The following is an 18718-nucleotide window of genomic DNA, read 5'->3' on the forward strand; positions in this document are numbered from 1 at the left end:
CTCAAAGGTATTGTAAAAAGTATATTAGTTCTCAGCACTGCCTTTTTTTTTAAGTTGAAGGGATCAATAAGGCCTTTTTAAAACAGATTAAACCTCTGGTTTCTGAAAATTGTAAAGAAAAAAATAAGTATTGTATTATCTGCAGTAAGTAAGGGCCTGTTGTATACCAGGCAGACATATGCAGAACTTGTCCTTAACTTTCATCTCTCCCTAAATGCCTGAAATTCCTAATTTCATTCCTAGATGTCTTTCCCTTTGCCTACCATTCTTTAGTAATGGCTCCCACTGTCTGTACTTGCCGCTTGAAGAGTCTTATTAGGTAAGAGGACTTAAACATTTTAAAAAAGAAACTTCTAAGTTTATAGTAGTTTCAGATTTACAGAAAAGTTGTGAAGATAGTTACCCTATACTCCTCCCCAGTTTTTTTTTTTTTTTGTAAGATCTTGTGTGATAAGTTTGACTCAGCTAGTGAACCAGTACCGATGCATCACTACTGCTCATACTTGAGGTGGGCTTGCTTAGTCTTCACCTGATGTCTCTGTTCCAGGATGCACCCAGGGTGCCACGTTACATTTGGTGAGCAGCTTTTAAAAACTCTTCAATTTTGGAGGCATGTATTTCTGATCATAAAGTACAGAGTGATAGTTAAAATCTAAATGAAGAAAAAGGAAAATTAAGAAACACATAATCTTATCACCTGATTTAAACATTTTTATATTTTCTTCTAGCTTTTGTTTTAATAAAAATGGGTCCATATTATGTTTTCCCCCACCCATGCTAGTGTGATGAACATTTACCCAATTTATTATTAGTTCTTTATTACTTTGTATTTATGTGACAACATAATTTATCCAGTCTCTAGTCCTTTGTTCAGAGAAGGCAATGGCACCCCACTCCAGTACTCATGCCTGGAAAATCCCATGGGCGGAGGAGCCTGGTAGGCTGCAGTCCATGGGGTCTCTAAGAGTCAGACACGACTGAGCGACTTCACTTTGACTTTTCACTTTCATGCATTGGAGAAGGAAATGGCAACCCACTCCAGTGTTCTTGCCTGGAGAATCCCAGGGACAGGGGAGCCTGGTGGGCTGCCGTCCCCAGGGTCGCATGGAGTTGGACACGACTGAAGCGACTTAGCAGCAGCAGCAGCAGCAGCAGTCCTTTGTTCGATTTTTTAGAGAACTATTATTATGTTTCAAGGAATAGTTCTATACCTCAAGCCAGTTTTTAAACTGGCTTGGAGGTGTCTCCCTCCCTTGTGTTTTGTATTAACTTGGGAAATGTACTGTGTGTGTGAGGTGTGTGTGTGTGTTGTAGCACTCCATGGAAGAGGTGGAAGGCAAGGGTCTTGTGCGGGCTGGCTCTTGCCCACTTCTTTGACATCATCTCCTGTGTCTTTCGCCTTTGACTGGTTCTGCTTGTTCCAGCATTCTGCCTGGAGTGCTCTTCTAGATCTTACCTGGCTCTTGTCTCATGCATGAGGTCTTGGCTCAGATGTTAGCACTCACAGCAGCTTTACTTGTCACCCTATCCGTAGTCATTCATTTATCGGATAGAAACATTTCACCTGCAAGTAATAGAAAACTTGACTAACGGGGTCTTAAACAGCTCAGGGTTTAATTTTATTCATGCGGCATGGTTTAGCTGTACAGTGGTTCAGACCAGGCTCTGTCCGAACCTGCTTTGCCTTTCACAGCACAAGGTTCTCTTGGACACCAGATAATGATCATGGCTTGAAGAATGTCATGGCTTGTCTATTTCACATTCAAGGCAGGAAGAAGAGGAGGGCTTTTTTTTATACTTAAGAAAGCAGAACTCTTCCTAGCATACCTCCTCATACCTCTTACTGGGGAGAACTGAATCATACCTCTGACGAAAACAAAATACTAATGTATTTTTAATTTTTTACTTCTAAGTATTTTTGTGCAGAGGTAGTTTTAGGCCACCTGGCTTTTAAATTCTTTGAACTGCAGTACATGATAAGATACATGTGTGTAACTGAAATAAACTTCACAAATGATTCTTAACTGTTACACATGCTGCTATTGATATTTTCTGTTCTCTATTTTGAGGAGAATATTTGGTTATGACCATTTATGATGAAGGATTCTTAGCCTTTATTGTGATAAGGGCTTTAACAGTCTGAAGCTGTGGGCTCCTCAAAGTAATATTTTTAAACTCATAAAGTCAACACATAAGAGAAAACCCAAGTATGTTACAGTTTAGCTTGTGATTGTGTGCTCAGTTGTGTCTGACTCTTTTGTGACCCATGGCCTGTAGCTCTCCAGGCCCCTCTGTCCTGGGATTTCCTAGGCAGGAATACTGGAGTGGGCTGCCATTTCCTCCTCCAGGGAATCTTCCCAACTCAGGGGTCAAACCCGTGTCACTTGCATCTCCTTTGCTGGCAGGCAGATTCTTTACCACTAGCGCCATCTGTAAAGCTGAAACTCTAGCTCTCAAACTGTTAAATTAGTTTGTTGTTGTAATGTTTCTTTATTAGCACTTTCAATAACATAATCTAGCAGCTGTTCAAAGTAGTGATGAGTGTAAATGATATTTTGAAGTATCTTCAACAATTGTAATGTGATATGATAATATCTGATTTCTCTTGGTGCAAAATCAAGGTACTGCCAATAATATTGTGGTTTGTTGCCTGTTCATGATAGAAATGTTAAATTTCAGTGAGAGGTTAGTGAAATTAAGTTTTTCAGTCCAAATTTGTGAACCTCTTTGATTATAAACCCCTGGTGTAAATTGCTTTCAAGGCGCTAATCTTACAGTTTGAGGAACACACTGGCTTTGGCCCAACCATGACTCATCTCCTACAGCCAGGGGAGTGGCTTACTTCTTGGAGGTGAGAAAGTTTGTACTCCTTGTAAAGCAGGATTCTTCCAGCAGGAAGGAGAAATGAGGTTTCGGTAGGGAATACTGTCTTGTACCTTCTCCTGACTGTAGTTTCCTTAATTTTCTCACAGTATTACCTTATTTGCTGTTTGTCTGCCTTCCCTAGGGTCTTACCATGTGGTTCAGTGGTAAAGAATCCACCTGCCAAGCAGGAGACATGGAGTTCAGTCCCTGAATTGGGAAGATCCCCTGGAGGAGGGCATGGCAACTCACTCCAGTATTCTTGCCTGGAAAATCCCAAGAACAGAGAAGCCTGGTGGGCTAGATAGAGTCCATGGAGTCATAGAGTCGGACATAACTTAGGGACTAAACAATAGCAGCTGCCTTCCCTAGTAGAATATAAATTCTGAAAGAGGAGAGACTGTCTTATTACCCTTTTCCCCCAATGCCTAAAACCTTTGAAGTAGGGTAATCAATAAATACTTGTTAAGTAGCTGAGTAAGACCTGGCAGTCCTGCTTAACAGTTAACCAGATGAGGCCTGGATGTCCTCTCATTGCCACCCTCCCCCAAAACAGGTGCAACTGATGTAAAGGCTTAAAAGTGAGAGCATTTATGTAAAGTCACTGCTATGAAGTGCTGTACAAATGAGATGTTTTTCCTTAATGGAAGATTGTAAACTGACTTGTGTTCATATGATTCCTTGCATTTTTAGAAGTGTAGGATATATCTCAGATAGTTTGTTAACTTCAGGAGCAGACATGTTTTTGAAAAATGGTATAGAGGAATAAAAAGAAAATTACTCTTGGTAATGAATTGTCATCTCAGGACATTAAATGTCCCTGGAGTTAACCTTTTTATCCCCCGTCCCCCAACCCCCTTTAACCTTAAAATTATCTGCTTTCTCTCTAGCAGGCATTCTTTCCTTTTTAAAGTAGGTTGACTTAAAATGCAGCAAACCTGTTAAATGAAAGTGCCGAAAGAATTGGTTGCTAGCATTCATTTTAAGTTGGTGGTTACATCTTATTTTAAGGTTTTCTTCAAGCAGTATTCCTGAACTATAAGACACATCAGTACTCTGTGAAGTTAGAACATGAACATATGTTGATAAACTTTTTTCAGTCCCCATAACTGTCTTGAATATCTCCTCCTCAATCTTCAGGTTTAGTTAAAAAGCTTAGTTAAAAGGTAAACCAGTACTTTGTTTTGGATTACAGGGCTTTGTGAATCCTAGAACTTCTTGGGGGACAAGTAAATGAAGCTCTAGTACTTTGACCGCCTGGTGTGAAGAGCCAGCTCGATTCATTAGCAAAGACCCTAATGCTGGGAAAGATTGAGGACAGGAGAAGGGGGCGGTAGAAGATGAGATAGTTGGATAGCATCACTGACTCATCAGACATGAGTTTGAGCAAACTCCTGGAGATAGTGAAGGACAGGGAAGCCTGGCCCACTGCAGTTCAAGGGGTCACAAAGAGTCAGATATGACATCGACTGAACAACAGCAAGAGATGTTATATCCATGTTGCATTTATTGTTGTTTGCTTTAGAAAAAAATCATATTGCTTAAATTCATTCAACATTAAGTACTGTGGAATTTAACATTAAAATTTTTGTTAATTCTTATGTTAAATACTTCTGGTTTTCATCTTATTTTTATGTTTAATGGACTGTGAAGTAGTTCATTTCAGTCACTCAGTTGTGTCCAACTCTTTACAAACCCGTGGACTGCAGCACGCCAGGTCTCTCTGTCCATCACCAACTCCTGGAGTAGAGAAAATGTCATTAGTTTAGAGAATAGGAAGATGTGGTGTAAGTCATAAGGAAATCAGGTTTTCAGTGAGGTTTTAGTACCTGCCTTAGAAATGCAGTCCGCTATATTTAGGAGTCATTTCATTCTTAACAGATGATGATTGTCTTTAAAAAGTCAGTTGGTTTATAGTACTTCCCAATACTTGCAGGGAAAGAGTCTGGCATATCATACTTGGTTGGCATATTTGAAGGTTTAAAAGCAACAGATTGAAGGGTTTCCTTTCTATACAATACTTTGGAAGGCAGGATATTTTCAGAGCAAAGTGGGTTTTTAAAAATAGCTTTATTGAGATAAAATTCATATGCCAGGCAGTTCACTCATTTAAAGTGCAAAACGTGTTGACTATTCGGAGTTGTACAAGTATCACCAACTATCTAACTGAAGAAACTTTCATCACTCCAAAAGAAACCCTCTTATTTGTTGGATTCTACAGACTTGTAGGTTATGTTTTAGAATTGACCATTCCATTGTGATGTGCTGTCTTCCTATTATTTAAAAAAAAAATCTTAGTCTCTTGCTCCGCTGTGTGGTACTGTAGGCCTACCAATGGGAACTATTTGTTATTTGGCTTTCTCCTCGGAGGAGGGCTCACTCATCCCTTTTGGCCATTTTGACTTACTGTTTCTGCTTAAAATTGTTATTATTTTTTTAAAGTTTTTTGTTGTTGTTGTTGTGGATCATAGTTTTAAAGCCTTTATTTAATTTGTTACAATAGTGCTTCTGTTTTTTGAAATTTTTTTTGTCTTGTTTATGTTGGTGGTCCATTTTTCTGAGCCTCTCAGAGCCTCTTTAAATCTTGCATGCATCCTAGCGAAGTCTCCAATCTGCTCACCTCTGAGTCGACTTTATAAAGAAGGCCAGGGCAGGTTGAGGTCTCAGCACAGGGTAAAATCTTCAGGACACCTTTGGCACATCTGGTTTACTGTTGGTGTTTGTGATTTTTTTTTCCCAGAAGAAACTTAAGGCTCCTGTTTTACATTCTGGAGGTGTGGCAACACTTGATATTTCTCCCTCTGGATTATTTTGGTTATTTTTCTGTCATTTGTGAGTAAGACATGACTGAGCATAGAAATTTGGTGGCTATGGTTTTGTTCAGCTCCTTCTTTTGTCTAATACAAGTTTTGTCTTCATATTTTTCTTTAAAGTTTAATAAAGGATGGAGAAAGAAGTTACTGAATTTTATGAGTGATTTTAATGTATTCAGTTATGCTGTTTGGTACAGATTTTAGAATGGAACCTTATTTTAAGGATATTGTATATGTTGTCACTTAATGTTGATTTTTAAACATTTATATAACATACTTCAAATGGAAAGTTATAAACTGGGTTTGGTGGGTATGATTTATCCTTTTAAAGGACATTGTAAGTCAGGAGATTGCTAATCTGATTTTAGACTTAGATTCTTGAGCTTAGATGAATTTTGTTTGAGCCTCTCTTCTGTTAAATATGAATAAATTTTTTCTTTCTGTAATTCTGGGGTGGTTAGAATTAGACACATGTCAGAAGAAAACAAAGGATTTGTAAGGAACAGCAGTGTACAAAGACTTAATAGTTTTGCCTTCGTTATTGAAGTTTTGCCTTCGTTACTGAATCTTCACAAATGAGTCCGGTTTTAAAGAGCAGCAGTGCCACGGATTTTGAAGCATAAAAAGGTAAAGTAGGATGTAAAAAACAAATGCAGACTTCCGTCACGTTTGAGATCAATTAGCTGTGCGTGTCTAATGAAATCTTTAAGGATAAAATCAGGTAGCTGAGTCTTAGGAACAAAGAACTGAAACCAACAATTCAGATACCTGTTGTCTTTACTGTGGTTTGTCTACTTATCTCTCTCTCAAGACAGTTTCTCAGTGTGACTGTGTTAAACAGCCATTATGATGCCAGACTTTATCCTTAACAATCTAGGTACCCAAAGAGTCTTGGGGGATGACTTTCATTGGTCCGTCATAGGTCATTTGCAGAGGACTGAACCCTAGTTCACCTGTGTTGTGGGCTGTGGGAACTTGTTACCATGTGCCAGCTTCCATAGGCTCTATGGGATACAGTGGATAGAAAGAGGCAGATGGTTATATGCAGCATATTAAAAATGGTTGTCTATACAAGTAGTTTGTTTTCATGCTAAATTTTCATTTCAGTATGATGCAACTGCTTAAGTATAAATACTTGTTCAGTATAACCGTTGTTTCATCCATAGGAAATTTCATAGCGAAAACAAGACTGCAAACACTTAATTGTACCTGTTCAGTCCGACTCTTTGCGACCCCATGAATTGCAGCATGCCAGGCCTCCCTGTCCATCACCAACTCCCAGAGTTCATTCAAACTCATGTCCATTGAGTCAGTGCTGCCAGCTAGCCACCTCATCCTCTGTCGTCCCCTTCTCCTCCTGCCCCCAATCCCTCCCAGCATCAGACAGAGTCTTTTCCAATGAGTCAGCTCGTCTCATGAGGTGACCAAAGTATTGGAGTTTCAGCTTTAGCATCAGTCCTTCCAATGAACACCCAGGACTGATCTCCTTTAGGATGGACTGGTTGGATCTCCTTGCAGTCCAAGGGACTCTCAGGAGTCTTTCCCAACACCACAGTTCAAAAGCATCTTCTTCAGCGCTCAGCTTTTTTCACAGTTCAACTCTCACATCCATACATGACCACTGGAAAAACCATAGCCTTGACTAGACGGATCTTTGTTGGCAAAATAATGTCTCTGCTTTTTAATATGCTGTCTAGGTTGGCCATAAGTTTCCTTCCAAATTGTACTTGTAGTAGCATTTATTGAAATGTCTTAGTTTTGCAAAGTGCCATGGAACTCTTCGGAGTTGTAGTGTGCACTTTGAGAAATTTAAGGCAAGCGTATTTCATAAAACTTGAATAGACAAGATTTCAGATGAATTTTGTAGGGGCAGGTACAGATAATGAATTAGGGGACAATAAATCACAACCTTGCTGGTGGATAGTGAACTCTTGAGTTTAATTGCTATTTGTCTGTTAAAAGTATTTACAGTAGTCACTGTAGAAGTGTGCTTAGTTTCCAGCAGTGGGATTTTTATGGTTACCTTTTTTGTTTCTGATTTTTTTTTTGGCATGACAACCTCTTTATCTTGATTTGATTTTTTATTTCTAAAATACATTTGAATATTAATTCTATTTATTTTGATTCCCGATTATTTATAGTCTGCCTTTGTGCATCATTCTTTTTTTAACTTTTATTGAAATGTAGTTGATTTGCTGATTTCTATTCATTGTGGTGAAAGAATATGCTGTATATGATTTCATTTCTTTTGAATTTGTTGATTTGCTTTAATGAGGCCCAGAATATGAATAGTTTTTGTCAGTATTCTAAGTATGTTTGAAAAGAATATGTATTTGCAGTTGTCTGTTAATTCTGTTGATAACAGTGTTCAGGTTATCTGTGTCCTTACTGATTTGTTTTTTGGTTGTCTTGTTGATGTTAGCTACAGAGAGAGGTGCTTTAAAATTCACCCTGGATTAGTTATTTTAAAATTTTTTGTTTTAAAGTTTAAAAATAAACTAAATTGGTATCTTCATGAATTGAACCTTTTATCATTATGAAGGTATCCCTTTTACCTCCAAGTAATGTCTTTTAAAAAAATTTGTAAAGTCACATTTTTTGATACTAAAATAGCTACAGCAGCATTCTTGTATCTAATTTTGTATGATTTTTTTCTATCTTCTTTTATATCCTTGTGTTTAATTCTGTCTCTTGTAGTTGAAATGTTTTAAAAATCCACTTTGATAATCTTAACTAGAGATTGCATTTTTACCATTTTTAAAAATTTGTTGCTTTCATTTGTATTTATTATTTTTAATAGAGGTATGATTCTAGACTTTGGATAGTTTAGAAACTAACAGTATATCTTAACAAAGTCTGTAATTAATTAGTACCTTTACTTCTTGGGCTTCCCTGGTGGTTCAGGTGGTAAAGAATCGACCTTCAATGTGGGAGACCTGGATTTAATCCTTGGGTTGGAACGATCCCCAGGAGAAGGGAATGGCAACCCACTCCAGTATTCTTGCCTGGAGAATCCCATGAACAGAGGAGCCTGACACAGGCTGCACAGTCCATGAGGTTGCCAAGAGTTGGACACGACTGAGTAACTAATCCTACAGTATTAAGTGTAGATGTTTTTTCTTGTGCTGTAATGGAGTGGTGTAATACTTGTTTAGCACTACTACAAAGAGTTAGGCGAAGTGTTGAATTGATTCTGCCTCCTCTAAGTTCACTGTTAAGTGGCTGCATCCCACCTGATTGGAAGACTTCTTGTATAAGGAAGGAATTCTACACTCAAGAGCTCTGAAAATAGAACCATTGGAAGATGTATAGGGTCACTGTGGCCTCTTCTCCAGTGGGTGGGTGATAGGGTTTTTCTTTTATATCTTCACCTCTGAAAGGAACAATGTTTTCTTTGATAATCTTATACAGTGTTAGAATTGGGAGACAAGGAATTCAAAGGATGAATTAATGAAATTTAGGTTGGTGCATTTAGATCAAGGATGATTTGCTCCATATTCAGAAACTTAATTTTTCTCATTTCTGATAAAGGTGAAATCTCTGTGAGCATATTTTTTAAAAAAGCAAGTGGTGATGACTCTTTGAAAGCAAACAAAAGCAACAGTTTCCTCTTTCCAAAGATAATCACAACAGAGAATTGAGTGCTTATTCTTTTTATAAAAGGCTTTTATTATGGGATATTCCAAACATACACAAAAATAGAATTGTATAAAGAACCTCAGTGTACCCAGGATCCAGCTACAACATCATCAACTCGTGGCTACTCTTTTTCACTCATACTTTTATCCCTACCCCAGTTATTTTGAAGCAAATTCTAGTTTTTATTTGATCTGTAAATATTTCATACTGCTTCTCTAAAAGTTGACTTTTTAAAAAGATATACACTAATACCATGGTAGTATAATAAAAAAAGATAGGTCCTTAATATTTGTAAATATCCAAAAATGTCCATATTTTCCATTCTTGTGTTTTGTTGATATTTTTCTTAAAACTTAATATGTAGATCCTCTCTTCCTTTTTTCCCCTTGTAATGTGTTTACTATATTTTCTGTGTTCCAGTTGATTTTCATAACTTAATCTAGTTAACCTTTTACAGATGAGGAAACTAAGGCTTTGCTAGGGTAAGAGATTTCTCCAAGTCACAGGTTTCTGGTGGAGCCAGGTTTTGAACGGACTGAAGACCTAGGCACTTAACACAAGTTCCTCTTTCTCTCCTGTAGACATTTAGGTATGTTTTTTCAGGACATTTTTTTCCTATTCATATTCAGACAAATACATAAAATTTTCCCCCTTCCTTCAGGTCTCAGCTTAAAATATCTCTTCAGAGAGGTATTAGCTGATGAAAAAGCTCAAGTAGCTTTTTTTCTTTCCCCTTCCTTATTCTCTGTACTTCCTGTATTTCTCCTATTCCATTTTTCATATCACTTACCACAGTGTGCAGAAAGCTTTATTATTTTGTGTCTTCCCAGATGAGTGCAGGCTTCTTCAAGGCAAAGATGATGTCTGTTGATGCCTGCTGGATAGGCTTCTAAATATCTGTTGAAGCAGTTAAGTGTTCTCTCCATATATCAGTGTAATATTTACAAATCTGTGTCTGTTCTTAAAGACATGTAGCGTACCACAGAACTGCTACAACATGCTTATTTAACCATTTCTCTACTAAGAATATTTCAGTCTTCAGTTTTTTTCCTCTGTGACATACTGCAGCGGGCATTTTGGTTACATATATTCTTTTCCTTTTTTAATTACTTATTTTTTTGCTTGCACTTGGTCTTCGTTGGTGCGCGTAGGCATTCTCTAGTTGTGGTGAGCGAGGGCTGCTGTTTGTTGTGGTGCATGGGCTTCTCATGGGGTGACTTGTCTTGTTGCAGAGCGTGGGCTCTGGGCCACACGAGCTTCGGTAGTTGTGGTGCATGGGCTCCGTTGCCCTGTGGCATGCGGAATCTTCCGGGATCAGGGACCAAACCCCTGTCCCTGCACTAGCAGGTGGATTCTGAACCATTGTACCACGAGGAGAGTTTGATTACATATACTTTTGCAGACTTGTGCAAGTCTCTTTAGGCTGGCTTCCTGGAATATTCATGGGAGTGGAATTGTGAATTCTAAGGACATAAGTGGTAGTTTTTAATTATGGGCTATGGGAGTCACGTAAAGATTGCATAGGGTTAGGTGATATGTAATGATAGCAAAACAAGTGTAACTGGCTGCTCTTAAACCTAGCAGTTAATTAGAAGAGTGTAGGGGCTTTTGAATAATAGTTAATCTGATAGGGCCCTGCAGTCTGTATTAAAAACTAAATTTTAGGAATAACAACTTTTGTATTTGTCCTGGCTATAGGTTTGTATATATTCTGGCTCAATATAGAAACAGTCATTAGCACATATTTATTTTTGGTGAAAGTGCTACTATTTGTAGAAATGTGAGACACTGGTCATTAGAGTATGACATTCTGGGCAATACTACAACCCTGCACTAGCTGAGCTATTGAAGGGAGTACTCGAGTATGTCATTCTAAATGTGGTGTTTTGTTTTTTTTAATAAACCTTTGAAAAATATTCTCTTGAGACTGTTTCTGAATTTAGGTGGCAATCCGTATGACATACATGATCTTAAGCACACATTTGGCACTGTACATTGTTCACCTGTGTTAAAGTAGTGGTCTGTGTATTTTCTCCCTGACTTTGAATTACATGTCATTGCCTTCTTTCTCCTGAGCCTTAACCACAAACTTAGTAATATTTGTTCCTGAAAATTCTCCAGATTTAATACTATTTATGACAGGGTACATATCTGTTGTTTCCAAGAGTTTGTACTAATCTGTGATTATCACAGCGTTGAAATAATATTTGTTGCAAGGCAGGCAAACTTCCTCATACAAGCTATGTTAAAGAAATGAACCTCTGTGATTTCATTATTATGGTGGAGTACACAGCACTAACAAGAATATGTATTAAAGTAAGTACTCTGAAAGTATTGCCTTATTATGTATGTCCCTATGCTCTAAAGGTCATCTGCCAAACATAAAATTGTTTCTGTCCATAGGGAGCACCTTGGTGTAATGTGTAGGCTACCCTGAATTTTATTTCCAGTAACTGATTCTTACCCAGCAGGCATCTCTCTGTCCCTTGGTGGAGAGGCATTTATAAATAATTCTCTCCTCCCTCCCTCAGTAGTTCTTCCGTTTTGATAATCACACTACCTAAGAGTAGTGTCCCTAAGTCTTTATAAGGAGCAATTTGAGAAGTGTTCCATTTAGGAAAAGTGAGAATAAATATTAGGTCCAGTTTGGTTAGTTCAGTCGCTCAGTCGTGTCTGACTCTTTGCGACCCCATGAATTGCAGCACTTAGAGCTGAATCAGATTTTAGAAACTACCAGCTCAATAACCTTTCCCTTTTGTCTATTCATTCCTGGCTAGTAGAGAGGAACATCTTTAAGAGGATGTACTAAAAATGCTAGTGTAAGCTGACCTTCAGCCTCCACTGACTGGCTAATTATGGTAGCCAACAGAACTGGGACTTGTTGAAACTGGACCTATGAGCCATCTTTGGCGTATGGGCTAGAAGTTGCTGACTCTAATCTTGAGACTTTTACAAAGAAGAAAAAAATAGTCTATTAAATGTAATTAGTAGTCTGAAAGGTTATACAAGCTATATGCATTAAGATAGGATTTATATTAGGGACTGAGTTGCTCTGTGTCTTAGAAGTAGCTGGGCTGGGCTGCACTGTGATCAGTTGATTGGTGATTGTATTATGATGTTGAACAAAAAGAAACTTCTGGTGCCAGGGATAGATACAAGCTCTCTGGCAGTATGTCATTCTCTGTAGTCTGTGTTTTAGGCAGTTAAAAACTCCATTTTCTTGAAAACAGGATTTATATTACAAAATTACTATTTTTTTTTTGAAGATGAACATGTGCCTGGGATACAGAAACCTGTGAAATAAGCAGAGTGTTTCTCCAGTTTTTAATAATGAGATCACATAATTTAAAAAGAAAATTAAGCTGAGAAAAGAATGCTCTAAAAATGTTTTATTTTTTGAGGTATTATTTCTGGTTACTTTTACCGGCTAACACCCACTATAGAGCTAAAATTTGCAACATACATAGATTTTTAAATATTTTTTTGTATAGGGAAATAGCACATGATTCAAAATGCAAAAGGCTTTAAAGGGTCCTATTCTAAAAAGTATCTGATTTAAATAATTTTTTTAATGTATTCTGTATTGATAATTTTAAGCCAATGATTATTACATATATAGTAATACATATGTTGATATATTCTGTGCCCAGTATTCTGTATCTGCTTTTTTGCTTAACAATAGAGTTAATACTCTTTGACAATAGAGTTCCATTTTTAGTGTATATAGTATTTTCCTTCTAACTGTGGCGGAGTTAAAACTCTTTAAAATTGTCTTCTTCCTATTATAATTTTTTTTACAATTGTGCAATAGTTTTTTTTTTTCCTGTTTCTTCTATTAACCATGTTCTCCCTTTTTGTGTCCTTCAGATTTTTTCAGAATACCTTTTCACCATTTTGAATTGCTTCCTCTGCCTGTTAGTTAATTCTCAGATTTGCTTTTGGTTATTTTCTACCTTTGAGCAGAGCATATCATCTTGGTAGAAAGTCATTGTGTTACCTTTTTCTTGGTGACTTAGTGATTGTTTGCCCAACTGATCTTCCTTTTAATCTTTTTCTTACCTGCTTCTCTCCTCCAGTTCTAGGCTGTTTTTTGTCTTGGTTAATCAGGGCCCTTTTAAATACAAATGCCTGCCTGCCTCCTTTTTTAGTTGCCTCACCTGGATTCTCACCTGCCACAGAATTTTCAAACTGCCTTACAATTGTGCTCATTTTGCATGCTAGAAGGTAATGTTCAAAATCCTTCAAGCTGGGCTTCAGCAGTACGTGAACTGAGAACTTCCTGATGTACAAGCTGGATTTAGAAAAGGTAAAGGAACCAGAGATAAAATTGCCAACATTCATTGGAGTATAGGAAAAGCAAGGGGATTCCAGAAAAACATGTACTTCTGCTTCATTGACTATGCTATAAGACTATGTGGATCACAACAAACAGTAGAAAGTTCTTTAAGAGACGGGAGTACCAGACCACCTTACTTTTCTCCCAGTAAACCTGTTTGCAGGTCAAGAAGCAACAGTTAGAACTGGACATGGAACAATGGACTGGTTCCAAATTGGGAAAGGAGTACGTCAGGACTGTATATTGTCACCGTGCTTATTTAACTTCTGCACAGAGTACATCATGCTAAATACTGGGCTGGATGAAGCACAGTCTGAAATCAAGATTGCCCGGAGAAGTACCAATTACCTCAGATATACAGATGATATCGCTCAAATGGCAGAAAGGGAAGAGGAACTAAAGAGCCTCTTGATGAGGGTGAAACAGAATGAAAAAGCTGACTTGAAACTCAACATTGAAAAAACTAAGATGATGGTATACGGTCCCATCACTTCATGGCAAATAGATGGAGAAACAGTGGAAACAGTGACAAATTTTATTTTCTTGGGCTCCAAAATCATTGCAGACAGTGACTGCAGCCATGAAAGTAAAAGATGCTTGCTTGCTCCTTGGCAAAAGAAAGCTATGACAAATCTAGACAGTATTCAAAAGCAGAGACATCCCTTTGCCGGCCAAGGTCCATATAGTCAAAGCTATGATTTTTCCAGTAGTCATGTACAGAGATGAGAGTTGGACCATAAGGAACGCTGAGTGTTGAAGAATTGATGCTTTCAAACTGTGTTGCTGGAGACGACTCTTGAGAGTCTCTTGGACTGCAAGGAGATCAAACCAGTCGATTCTAAAGGAAATCAACCCTGATTATTCATTGGAAGGACTGACGCTGGAGCTGAAGCTCCAGTATTTTGGCCACTTGATGTGAAGAGCTGACTCATTGGTAAAGATCCTGTTACTGGGAAAGATTGAGGGCAGGAGGAGAAGGAGATGGCAGAGGATGAGATGGTTGTATGGCATCACCATCTGAATGGACATGTGTTTGAGCAAACACCAGGAGATAGTGAAGGACAGGGAAGCCTGGCATGCTGAAAGCTATGGGATCGAAAATTGTTGGATACAACTTAGCTACTGAACAACACCTCCCTTGCCAATCTGGCATGGGAAGCTGGCCCCTAGGAGGAGGTATTTTGATCTTTTGTTGCCCTTGGTTCACAGTTTATAGTTTTTTTCAAAGAAAGGGTCATTGACAGGAACTTTTAAGATTATTTTCTTACCTTTTTTTTTTTTTAATACTCCATAGTCTTTATCTCTTCCCTCTTTTTGGTACAGATTTTATTGTATCTGGCAAGTTTTCTTCTCTGATTTAGGGTGTAACCAACTTTTCTCTAGTTCCATTATAAGTGAAGATTTCTCCTTAATTTTTTAAACAGTTGCTCATTTTTCTTGATTTCAGGGAGGAAGTAAAGAAAGGAGCCATTTCCCTGCTATCTCCTATTTCTATTCTTGCGATAATATCTTGGTTAAATTAAAAAAAAATCTTTTGAATCAAGGGTGCTTAGGCTCGAGTATTTGTAGCTATTGTGTAATTAATATGTTAATTTTCTCTGTTGAAAAACAGAGACATTACTCTGCTGACAAAGGTCCATATAGTCAAGGCTATGGTCTTCCTTCCCAGTGGTCACATATGGTTGTGAGAGGTGGGCTGTAAAGAAGGCAGAATGCAGAAGAATTGATGGCCTTCGAACTATGGTGCTGGAGAAGACTCCTCAAAGTCCCTTGGACAGCAAGGAGATCAAACCAGTCAATCTTAAGGGAGATCAACCCTGAATATTCACTGGAAGGACTGATGCTGAAGCTGAAGTGCCAGTATTTTGGTCACCTGATGATGCAAACAGATGACTCATTGGAAAAGTCCCTGATGCGGGGAAAGATGGAGGGCTGAAGAAGAGGGCATCAGAGGATGAGATGGCTGGACGGCATCACTGATGCAGTCAACATGAACTTGGGCAACTCTGGGAGATGGTGAGGGACAGGGAGGCCTGGTGTGCTGCAGTACATGCATTGACACGACTGGGTGACTGAACAGCAGCAGTGTGTTTATAGAGATAGTTGTGAATCTTAATTTCCACTGAACAAGAAACAGGACCTTTCTAAGAGAGCTACAGTATGAAGTGTGTGGCTTAATACTAAAAAAAACAGTATTCTTTGTGAAAATGATGCCAAAATTAATCTCATTGACTTTTGCCAGATGGCAATAAGGTAGAGTCTCAAGGCCTATTGCAGTCATAAAATGTGGGTGCTGGCATCAATATGCATGCCCAGTGTTGAATTCCGTTGTTCAGTGTTGGGCAATGCTTAGAAGATCAAGTGTTGGCTGCAAGCTCTTCAGTTTGTGATTTGTTTGTAAATGAAGGCATAGTATAGAAATTACTCAGTTTGGACTCTGGAGGGTCAGTTGTGACCTCTTTCCATCTCTGTTAATTAACTGTCAACAGATCAATACATACAGAGTGGTTAAATTCATGTTTAGGAGTAGAATGGCATCATGGAAAGTGTACCCGTTATTCTGGAGAGCTGGATTCAGCTGTTCTGGTCCGTCTCTGAGTAGATGTTGCTCTGGAGCAGTTCACTCTGGATGAGAGTTTCCTCCTACAAAAATTTCCACACCTACAAAAGGTGTGGACTGGCACTTAGGTTTGGATTTCCAATCTCGGTAGGTTCTTCATGCCGCTGGGCAGTCCTCTGTTCCCATAGTCAGCTCCTTTCCCTGTTTGTGTTAGGTAACTCTTTGAAATCTCCGTTCTCCCTTCCTGGTCTCATACTTTAAAATCCAGGTTTTGTTAAGCTAGGCATGTACATCCTTGCTGCCATTTGTCATTTCTTGTCTTGGAGATTGATGTGCTTTTCTTCTAAGACCTGTGCTCTTAATTCTTTTTTTCCTCCTGTATGATCTTGTTAGTAAACTGTACCTTTTTCCTGGTCCTTTTCTTTCATTCGTTTTCTTTACATATATAGATATGGTCCAAACTTTTTATTTATTTGTTTGGCTGTGTCAGGTCTTAATTGTGGCACGCAGGGTCCTCCTTGCATCATGTGGGATCTTTGTTGCAGCACACGTACCCTCTAGTTGTGGACTTAGTTGCGTGTTGGATCTTGGTTTCCCGGCCAGGTTTGGAACCTGCGCCCCCTGCATTGGAACCACAGTCTTAACCACTGGACCGTCGGGAGTTTCAACATACAAATTTATTGTCTGAAACCCTAATTAATAGGAAATAGCAAAATTAATGTTCTTTTAGAAAAATTTAGTAATTCCTAAGTGAGCCTGTTAGTTTCTGTCATATGGCATTGAAAAGATAAACAGTTACCAAAATTTTTTATGTGTTTTAAAAAACTTTTCTTAACCCTTAGCACCAGAAACTAGAGTGACATTTTAATGCAAAGTCTGCTGAAGTTTGATAAACAGAATTCTAGACTTTTTTCTTCATTGCATAGATTTTATTGTCTAAATGTTTCTTGATTCCCATCTCTTCATTTCAGCCTCCATTGTTATTGGACCCTCATCCATCCTTCGAGCTTCCCTGGCGGCTCAGTTGGACAGAGGGCCTGGTGGGCTCCGGTCCATGGGGTTGCAGAAGAGTCAGACATGACTTAGTGACTAAACAACAACATCCATCCTTAAGTCTGTTTGGTGACTTAATAGTTGATCTGCTTATCTGTAGGTCTTAAATCCCAAGTTTTTATCTTTAGGCTCTTCATGATACAGTTTAGACTTATTTCTAGGTCCATGTTCTTCCTGTACTTCATGTTTCAGCCCCAGGGATGAACTTACCTAGCATCCCTTACATTGTATCTTAATCTCTTATTCCTCAGTGCCTTTCCTCACAGTTCCACCTTTTTTTTTTTTTTCTTTAACCATTTTTAAAATTGAAGTATAGTTAATTTGCAGTGTTGTGTTAGTTTCAGGTGTACAGTAAAGTGATTCTATGGTTTTTCCAGTGGTCATGTATGGATGTGAGGAAAGCTGAGCGCTGAAGCATTGATGCTTTTGAACTGTGGTGCTGGAGAAGACTCTTGAGAGTCCCTTGGACTGCAAGGGGATCCAACCAGTCCATCCTAAAGGAGACCAGTCCTGGGTGTTCATTGGAAGGACTGATGTTGAAACTGAAACTCCAGTACTTTGGCCACCTCATGCAAAGAGTTGACTCATTGGAAAAGACCTTGATGCTGGGAAGGATTGGGGGCAGGAGGAGAAGGGGACGACAGAGGATGAGATGGCTGGATGGCAGCACCGACTTGATGGACATGAGTTTGGGTAAACTCCGGGAGTTGGTGATGGACAGGGAGGCCTGGCGTGCTGTGATTCATGGGGTCGCAAAGAGTTGGACACGACTGCGAGACTGAATTGAACGTGATTCCATTGTACACACGTATATTTTTTCAGATTCTTTTCCATTATAGGTTATTACAAGATAGTGAATATAGTTCCTTGTGCTATAGAATAGGTTCTTGTTGTTAATCTATTTTATGTATTGTAGTGTATATCTCGGAGAAGGCAATGGCAACCCACTCCAGTACTCTTGCCTTGAAAATCCCATGGACGGAGAAGCCTGGTAGGCTGCAGTCCATGGGGTCGCACAGAGTTGGACACAACTGAAGTGACTTAGCAGCAGCAGTGTATATCTGATAATCCCAGATTGCAAATCTGTCCTCCCCGACCACTCTCCTGCTGTTGCCATTAGGAACTTTAAGTTTTTTTCTATGTCTGTGAGTTTATTTCTGTTTTGCAAATAGGTTCATTTGTATCATTTTTTAGATCCCATATATGAGTTATATTAGATGATGCTTATCTTTTTCAGTCTGATTTACTTAATCTCATAATCTCTATACCCATTCATGGTGCTATGAGTAGTATCACTTCATTCTTTTTTCTGGCTGAGTAATACTCCATGTTATAGATAAGTGCTACCTCTTTTTTTTTTGGTCACACCTTCCTTATCCATGGACATTTAAATTGCTTCCATGTCTTAGATATTGTAAATAGTGCTGCTATAACTATTGGAATATGTATCCTTTT

General features: G+C 38.5%; 1 protein-coding gene across 17 annotated transcripts in view; it reads left to right on the top strand.

Annotated features, from left to right (window-relative positions):
- The window catches only part of TRIP12 (thyroid hormone receptor interactor 12), a 151105-nt gene that overhangs the window by 16594 nt on the left and 115793 nt on the right, over positions 1-18718 (top strand). Inside the window, exon 1 of one of the 17 annotated variants that reach the window (XM_070385535.1) lies at positions 6177-6302. The exons of the other annotated variants lie outside the window; for them this stretch is intronic. The gene's annotated coding sequence lies outside the window, so the exon portion shown is untranslated. Of the gene's footprint in view, positions 1-6176; positions 6303-18718 lie in introns of those variants that run through there. 17 annotated transcript variants of the gene reach the window in all.

Source organism: Bos mutus, chromosome 2, assembly GCF_027580195.1.
Source record: "Bos mutus isolate GX-2022 chromosome 2, NWIPB_WYAK_1.1, whole genome shotgun sequence".
NCBI classification, from domain to species: Eukaryota; Metazoa; Chordata; class Mammalia; order Artiodactyla; family Bovidae; genus Bos; species Bos mutus.